Source organism: Panthera onca, chromosome C1 (genome assembly GCF_046562875.1).
Source record: "Panthera onca isolate mPanOnc1 chromosome C1, mPanOnc1 haplotype 2, whole genome shotgun sequence".
Lineage (NCBI taxonomy): Eukaryota > Metazoa > Chordata > Mammalia > Carnivora > Felidae > Panthera > Panthera onca.
In genome coordinates this window covers 140,073,590-140,083,157 of record NC_138346.1, presented here as the reverse complement: position 1 = coordinate 140,083,157, position 9,568 = coordinate 140,073,590, and the positions used below count along the sequence as shown (strand labels likewise).

The window sequence follows — 9,568 nt, the reverse complement described above, 5'->3', positions numbered from 1 at the left end:
GAATATGAGTGGGGGAGGGGCAGAGAGAGAAGGGGACAGAGGATTCGAAGTGAGCTTTGCGCTGACAGCAGAGAGCCTGATGTGGGGCTCGAACCCACCAACTACGAGATCATGACCTGAGCCAAAGTCAGATGCTTAACTGACTGAGCCACCCAGGCACCTCTATTTTTGAATTTCTTAAGAGCTATTAACTTTAGGTAGTAATGCTGGTTGTCTAGAACTGTGAAGGTATGTTACTCTTTTTAAGGTATTGTTTCCCTATTTATTCATCAATCCCTGTTTTTTTGTTTTTTGTTTTGTTTTTTTTTGTTTGTTTTAAATATCCCACATTGCTACCTTTGTCACTGGTCTGTGGGGAGTTTTCATTCTAATGTAAGCTGGTGTTCAGGTCACTTCGGGTTTATTTATTACAATTTTTCTTATCTTTTTTCCAAACCCAGCCCTTCCCTGATCCATTATGCTCAACACCTCTTATTTCTGAGACATTTTCTTAATATTCTTCTACCTTCCCTAGTGATATTCAAAGCATATTTCCATAAAGTCACTAGAAACATTCAGTTCTTGTGTCTGCCACCCTACCCTTATCCTCACCTCTCCTCACTTGCCACATTCTCCAGACACCTCTATTGTTACCTGATGTCCTATTTGGATCTCACTCTTTGCCACTTCAGTTGGCAAGTACTCTTACCCTTGGTAAGTAACCTTCTTGTTCTTCTCCAAATATCTCCTGAAATCTACTTCCTCCTGGCACTGGGGCTTTATCATTTTCAAAAGCAGCACCTCTGTGATTCATGCCTTTTGAACTCTTCTATATGGTAATCTATGACAGTGCAACAAGATACTGCAGAACACAAATAATAGAGATCAATATTTATTAAGCCTTTATTAGGTGTTAGGTGCTGATCTCAGTGCATTATCTCAATTAATCTCCATAACAATCTTGTGCAGTGGGTATTGTACTATTTCCATTTGTCTGATGAATGAAAACCTGAGTCATAATGAAGTAACTCATCCAATGACTCCAATAAAGGGTGGAGCCCAAAGAACAACTTTACTAAAGAAAAAAAAAAAAGCTTAGTTATAATTATTGTGAAAATTGAAAAATCAATTTTTTAAGATATTTGAACTCTAGGGTATTTTTGCAGGAGATGGCAAGGGAAATGTAGGACTTTCAGTTTAGAGATGAGTGAGAAAATATGCCCACTTCTAGGGTAAACTTGACTTAACTGCACAAACAAATCTGAACAGAACTTCAAAAATGGTGGAGTAGAGTCTGATCATGACATGACATCCAAACACTGCTAAGACACATATTTTAGTCTGCACAATGGCTATAACAGAAAGATCACAGACTTAGTGCCTTACACACAGCAAACATTTATTTCTCACAGTTCTGGAGCCCGAGAAGTCCAAGATCAAGGTGCTGGAAGATTCAGCATCTGGTAAGGACCCACTTCCTAGCTCATAGGTGACTGTCTTTTCACTATAAACTTACCTGGCAGAAGAGTTGAGGGAGCTCTCTGGGGTCTCTTTTTTTAAGGGCATTAATCCCATTCACGAACATTCTGCCCTCATCACCTAATCACCTCCAAACACCATCACTTTAGGGAGTAGGTTTCAACTAATGAACTTGAGAGGCACATAAACAGTCTATAGCAATACTCCTGTGATCAGGACTCAGATTGAGATAGTTATGGAACCTAAACACTGTAAAGGTTACTGTACCCATTTAGTAATGTGATTATTATTTCCAAACAATAGTTCTGAAATAAATCTAATAAATTTAACAGAATTCTCATTTTGTTATGACGACTCTTTGCATCTTTCTAGGGAATACCTTATTCTTGTAAAAAAAAAAAATCTATTGTTGATGCCCCTGTGTTAGATAATGCCTTCAACATATGCTTAATTAGACTACTAAATAGCCTGTTACTTTATGAACAGATGAAAAGAAACAATGAGAGGCAATGGTGCTATTACTAGTAAGTCACCTCCAAAAAAATATGGTTTCCTGGAGAGCTTTAAGTCACAGACTTTTACCTCAGATTGAAGGCAGTTCCAGAAGATAGGTGATCTATCTTTCTTTTGGATTCCATTCTGGTCCACTGCCTTTCCTAGAGCAAGGAGATCCTCAAAATTAGGAGCAGTTGCTTGTTCCTTTACAGGACCAACCACCACATGTTTTCATAAAGATAGTACAGAAAAGAATGTGGTCTAGGAGATACCAAGGAGCGGACTTGAAAGACACTCGTTAATTTAAACTCACAAAAGCTCTCAAATATATCCCCTGCCATGTGAAGGTTTCAGTTCATATAAGTTCATACTAGTATCTTGACCTTGACATTCACCCTGACCCACATCAATATTCTTCTTCTTCAGAGGTGGAACAAGTCCAATAAGATAGTTTTGAGCTTCCTTTGAGTAAAATTTGGTTTGTGTGCTCTGTGTGTGTGTGTGTGTGTGTGTGTACATATAACTTTCTCAAAAGGAATGAGTTTCAAACCCAAAAAGCATTTTGAGCCATTGTCCTGTTTTTCAGCCATTCGCCCAAAAAATATAATTAGTTGCACCGGGCTAAAGAAAAAATGTTCCTTTTTACTTTAATTTAGCTGGTAAGATAGATTTCAGTAATTCTGTGTCTTATGTCTTATTGAGAATCTGTCCCAGAGGCTCAAAACAGAGAAGAGAGTCAGGACTTCTGCATGGTGCACTTTACCAGATGCATTTTAATAAGAAAAAACTGTTTTAGAGGCTTTTCAAGATGGCAGCATAGGAAAGTCCTGAACTTACTTCCTCCCATTAACACAATAAAATCTACAATTACATATAGAACAATTCTCTCTGAAAAAGACCTGAAAACTAGCTGAATGGCTTCTCCACAACAATGGATAAAAGGGCCACATCTAGGGGCACCTGGGTGCCTCAGTTGATTAAGCAGCAGACTCTTGATTTCTGCTCAGGTCGTGATTTCATTATTTGTGCAATCGAGCCCTGTGTTGGGCTATGTGCTGACAGCGCTGAGTCAGCTTGGGATTTTTCTGTCTCCTTCTGTCTGCCCTCCCCTGCTCACACTCTGTCTTAAAATAAAATAAATACACTTTGAAAAAAGAATCTTAAGCAGGCTCAATGCTCAGCATGGAGCCCAATGTGGGGCTCGATCTCACAACTATGAAATTATGATCTGAGCCAAAATTAAGAGCCGGACGTTTAACCAACTGAGCCACCCAGGTGCTCCAAATACCATCTTTTTAATAAAATACTTTCTGATTTTTTCCTTGATCCCAGATGGGGTATCTTTTTTATTAACTTTAGGTAATTTATATTTTCTTTCTTTAAAAAAATCATTCATTATAAGACATTTTAGTCAAACAAAAGGTTTGAAGAATAATATAATGAACATCTGTGTACTCACCACCTACCTCAAGATATAAAACATTATTGGATTATACAATGAATCATCCATGCAAGAACATGTAGCTCTACTTAATTTACTCCTTATTAAATAATGCCCCTTCATATGTTATATCATAATTTATTTATCTGCTCTCTGATTTATGTATAATTTCCATTTTCGGTAACTTTCTGTAATTATAAACAACAGTTTTTATGAACATATTTACACATATGTCTTTGTGAACATGAGTAATAATTATCTGACATATATTCCTAAGAGTGTATTAATGCCCAATTGTTCTCCATAATGACTTCATAAATTTACACTCTTGCTGACAGTTTCTTCTTCATCGACATTTGATACTGTCAAACATATACATTTTTGCCAATCTGATGGGTATAAAGTGGTAATATAACCTTATAGTGTTTAATTTGTCTAATCAGTGGTGGGTGTGACATATTTTCACATATATATTTTGTCCAACCAAATTCTCTTTTCCTAAATTGCCTTTTATTTTTTTCAACTAAAAAAATTTTTACTGACTATTTTTTGAGAGAGTGAGAAAGAGAGAGAGACAGAGCATGAGTCGGGAAGGGGCAGAGAGAGAGAGGGAGACACAGAATCGGAAACAGGTTCCAGGCTCGAACTGTCAGCACAGAACCTAACTAAGGTGGGGCTCAAATCCATGAGCTGTGAGATCATGACCTGAGTTGAAGTCAGATGCTCAACTGACTGAGCAGCCCAGGTGCCCCCTGAATTGCCTTTTATAGATTTTTGTTCAATTTTCTCTGGTCCTGCTTTGTTTTTCTCTTATCTATTTATAGAAGTTCTTTATATATTCCAGATGCTAACATTTTATTGAGTATATGCATCTCAAAGAACTTGTTCCAGCTGTTGGATTGGCTTTTCGCTTTTAAGTTTATTTATTTATTGAGAGAGAGAAAGAGAGAGAGAGAGAGGCAGAGAGACAGAGAGACAGAGAGATAGAGCAGGGAAGGGGCAGAGAGAGGAAGAGAGGGAATCCCAAGGAGGCTCCGTGCTGTCAAGTGCAGAGCCTAACACAGGGCTCGATCCCATGAACCATAAGATAATGACCTGGGCCTAAATCAAGAGTTGGACACTCAACTTACTGAGCCACCCAGGTGCCATGCTTTTCACTTTTTAAATGGTTACTCTAAATGCGCCAGAAAATTTTAACATATAGATACTTGACCATCTCCTCTTCATGTATTAGCTAATTTGTCTTGTCTAAGAAAGGTCTCCTCACCTTAAGATTATAACATTATTTCCTGCTTTCTTTAAAAACATTTTTTACCTTGTTTCTAATTATCCTAAATGTATTTTGTTAATATTGTTAGATTGAGAGTCATGTTTTTTTTTAAACTACAGGGATAGCCTGTTGTGTTGGGTTGGATTCTCCAAGAAATAAACTCTGAGATGGAGATTTGTACCCATGTAGTTTACTGAGGAGATGCAAATTTTAAAAATATAGAGTAGAAAGGAAAGAAAAATACGATACCACAGATATTTTTAAAACCATATAATAAATAAGTACATTTGAAAATTTAGATTAAGTGGAGTAATATTTGGAAAATTAGAAAATGCCAAAATCATCACAAGGAGAAAATCTGACCACATCAAAACCTACTAAAGAAAATAAAATGTTTATCTAAAAGCTTTCCTCTAAAAGTCTCCTGACTCAGACTCCTTTAAAAGTAAGTTGTAAACAAAATTTTCACAGAACAGATAATGTTCTCTTCCACAATTTTTTCCAAAATGTAGAAAAATAAATGCTGTCTAATTCATCTTGAGGCTACTACAGCACTGATTACATAGCAAGGTAGAAAAATTTAAATAGAGAAAATTTCCATTTCACGGAAAAGCCATTGATCTAAAAATCCTCAATAAAACATTAGCTAAGCAAATACAACAGTGCATTACCTAAGACTACATAAGACATCCATGAACCCTGATGGAGTGAATGGTACTCACATTACAATTTCATCATGAGCAAGAAAACCAAGGGGAAAAAAATGAAACAGCATTCTTTTCAGATTTAGCAACAGACAACACAGCATATGATCCTTGAGAGAAGGTAAAAAAAAAAAAAAAATGAAGCAAACCTCACAATCTTTCCTGCTTTCTTCCTGGAGGCACTTTCCAAACTCTGATGCAAGGAGGATAAATCCAAGCAGAAGACACAGGATTCTTTGAATTCAGGAGAAAGATCAGAGTTTAAGGAGACGGCGACAAATGGAAAAGGTATGTATCTATATATATCTAAGATTTTTGCTTCTCTTAATGATTGGGGAACAGGATTTAATTTATACGGCATCCTAAATAACAAAAAAACTGACCAAAGTATATGAAAAAAACTTTCAGAGTTTCACAGACAGAGAACTCATGAGATCTGCAGAGAGGTCTTTTCAAGGGTTGGACTGAGTACTGATAGCACATGTGCGGGATGAACACAATGCTGGGGAAAGAAACACTGGAAAGCAAACAACTATCAGAGCTCACACAGGACTGAGAATGCTTTTGCTTCCATAGGCAAAGTGTCTCAGTAAACATGGAAAATTAGGTAGTTTTTGTTTGTTTGTTTGTTTGTTTTTTAGTAATGGAGCTAAATTAGCCCTACAGCTACTTTGGACTGACTCAAACTAACTTGAAAGTAAGACTGTAAACATTAAACTGATTGCCACTAAACTAAATGCATCCAGAACATTTCCCAACACTCTTTTAAAAAAAGCAATTGTTAACAATGTAAAATTAACCATGTTTAGCATCTACAAAATGCTATCAGTCATGCAAAAAAGTAAGAAACTATGACCCACAAGAAGGAGAAACACCAATCAATGACAGAAATATTACAATTAGCAGGAAAAGATATTAAAACAGCTATTTTAATGTGCTCCATATACTCAAAAATGTAGTGAAAAGATAATAGGAGAAAAACAGAAGATATGAAAAAGATCTAATAGAATTTCTAAAGATGAAAAATACATTTTAGGTGAAATATATGTACAAATTTTGCTGGATTCATAAAATGAAATCGTATTCAACAATAAAAAAGAATGTATTACCTAAATTCTCAGCATCAATGAAATTAAAAACATGTTCATCAAAAGAAGTACACACCAAAGTGAGCATACTGTATGACCTAATTGATATGAAACGCTAAAAGTACAAAACGAATCTATCCTAACACAAGGCAGATTATTTATTTCCTGATTTTAGAGATTGGGGTAAAATGACTGCAAAGGTATAAATACAATTTTTTTTTTTTTTTTTTTTTTTGTGATGGAAATAACGCATGTCTTGACTGGGATGGTAGTTTCAAGGCTACATGCATTTGCCAGAACTCACTACACTGAACTTAAAGTGGATTTACTCTGTGGTGTACAATTTTTTAAAAATGTCTGTTTATTTTGAGAAAGAAAGAGAGCATGTGCAAATGAGCAGGGGAGGGGCAGAGAGGAGAGGGAGAGAGAATCCCAAGCAGGCTGTCCACGCAGAGCCTGACGTGGAGCTCTATCCCACCAACTATGAGATTGTGCCCTGAGCCGAGATCAAGAGTGGGATGCTTAACCGACTGAGCCACCCAGCCTCCCCCCATGGTATATAATTTTTACATCAAAAAAGTTGATTTAAAGAGAAAAATACATCATGCTGTAATAAAGTTTATTTTAAGAATGAAATGATGGCTAATATTGGGCAATCTATCCATTTCTGATAAAACATATCATTAAACCAGAAATAGAAGAGTGTCCTTAACTTTATCAAGTGATAGAGACGAACAAAACCCAAACCTGTGTGAAACATCATATTTAATGAAAAAACTTCGGAGGTATTCCCAATAAAGGCTGGGAACAAGACAAGGATGCCCACCATCACTGCTGTTATTGAATACAATGATGAAGATCCTAGCCAACTTTCTAACTAGGGAAAAAGAAATAAAGTTTAATAGTTAGAAAGGAAGAGATGAACTGCCTTTATTTACAAATAATATGTTTATCAATATTAAAAAAAACCCTCTGCATATAATCAATGATCCAATTATTCTAGAGAGTTCAGCAAATTTGCTGCATAAGCAAATTAATACTGTTCCTCTGTAGCAAGGGGTTAACAAACTATTGCCTGCTGGACAAATCTGGCCATCACTTGTTTTGTAATTAAACTTTTGTTGGAACATAACCATGCCCATTTGTTTATATACTGTCTAGGGTTTCTTTCTTGGTACTACGTCAGAGTTGAATGCTAGAATGGGAATTGGCCCACAAAGCCTAAATTATTTAGTTTCTGGTATTTTACAAAAAAAGTTTGCTAACCCCCACTCTGAAGCAACAATAATTAAATAGAAAATATGATAGAAAAATAAGATGCAATTTACAAAAGAAAAATTGTTATATATGTATAAATTAGCCTAACAAAGAGTGAATACTGCCTTTATGAAGATAATTAATGCTTTTATTAAAGACTTAAAAGCAGATCTATCTAAATGGGAAAATATTCTGTATTTACGGATGGGGCAACTTATCATTATAAGATACAAATTTCCCTTACATTAATCTGTAAACTCAAGGCAACCCCAAGAAAAATTACAGATGGATCTTTTAGGAACTCAGCAAACTCCTTTTAATCTTTACATGGGAGAATAAAGATCCATAAAAAGAAGAGTGAAGAGAGATAGTTTCCCTTCCAGATATTTAGATAAACCTCAAAACGATTTAGTGAAAATGATATGGTGTTCACGAAGAAATGGATATTCCAAAGGAACAGAACTTGGAGATCTATTTATATATGGAAAAAATGATAAATACAGCACTACAAATGCATGTATGTAGTATTTAGAAAAGTGTGTTTGGAAACTTCATACTACTTGTTAAGAAATAAATAAACCCGGATCACTAACTTACACTGTATAGAAGAGTACGATTCTGATATAATATGTATCTAAATGTAAAAGGTAAACTATAAAACTACTGGAAGAAAAGGAGGAAAATTACCTTGTTACTTGGAGCATGGTGAGTTAAGTCTTCAACAAAATTCCCAGAAGTAAAACTCATGGTACAAAAAATGGAATGGATGTTGTTATATGTAGTTAACTACTGTTACTGAGTAAAGGACGCTGTAGCATACAGTACATGGTACATACTGTACAAATTATATAACATATAATATATTATACTCATACATAATATATGATAATACATATATGAAAGGAATTCCTGAAATCACACAAAAAATGACAAAACAATTCAAAAGTACAAAGGTTTTATATTTATAATTCATAGAAAGGTAAGGCCAAACTGATCACAAGTATCTTAAAACTCATTAGTAATAGCATAAACACAACAAAAATGAAATAATAATTTGTATTTATGAGATAAGCAAAAAATTATGAATAAAGCAACATTTGTAGGGAATATGAGAAAATGGGGACACTGGCACCACTGGTAAAACCACAGCTATTTTAAACAACAATCTGCAGCACGTGTCCTCAAAGTTAGAGGTAATCTGTACTGGGTGTAGGTACATCCTGAGTGTACCTTGATTATGTGGACATCTTGATTATGGAGTATATGTTTAGCCCCACCCACTCTGAGCACATCCTTAATGAGTCTGTCTTCATCTTTCGTGAGAATGTGCATACCCCTGTAACCTCGCCACGTATGTAAACATGGTTTGAGCACGGATTCATCATAATGCCATGTGTTCATCTTTGCTGAGTATGTGTGCATGCTCTACGAGTGGGACTCAGGAAACCCACTCCTGTAACATAGCCTAGAGAAATTTTTTCACAGGCTCATAAGGGGACATATGAGAATCTTCATCATCTAGCATAGCAGAGAGTTGGAGGTGCTCTAGTTGGGGAACAGTTAAGTAAATGTGGAAGATGCACACTTTAGAACACAGTGCTGCAGTGGAGAGCACAAACGAATGGTATCAGAGATAAATGGATACATATAAAAATTGTATTGAAGGAGTAAATTACGAAAAAGTATTATTTATATAAGTGCAAAACAGAAAACACTATATTTTAAAAGGATACATACACAAAGATATAACTAAATACATTAAAATAAGTACTTAGTGGGGTACAGGAAGATGAATGGGAATCAGGATCTAGGATGAAGAAGGAGGGAAATGATAAAATAAGAGGGGGGGCATCAC

General features: G+C 35.5%; 1 long non-coding RNA gene across 1 annotated transcript; it reads left to right on the top strand.

Moving 5' to 3' along the window:
• Positions 1-1,390: 1,390 nt before the first annotated feature.
• Positions 1,391-5,657, top strand: LOC145715647 (uncharacterized). Its single transcript, XR_014138026.1, has 2 exons — positions 1,391-1,442; positions 5,548-5,657. It is a non-coding gene; the product is annotated as an uncharacterized LOC145715647 (long non-coding RNA).
• Positions 5,658-9,568: the final 3,911 nt, after the last annotated feature.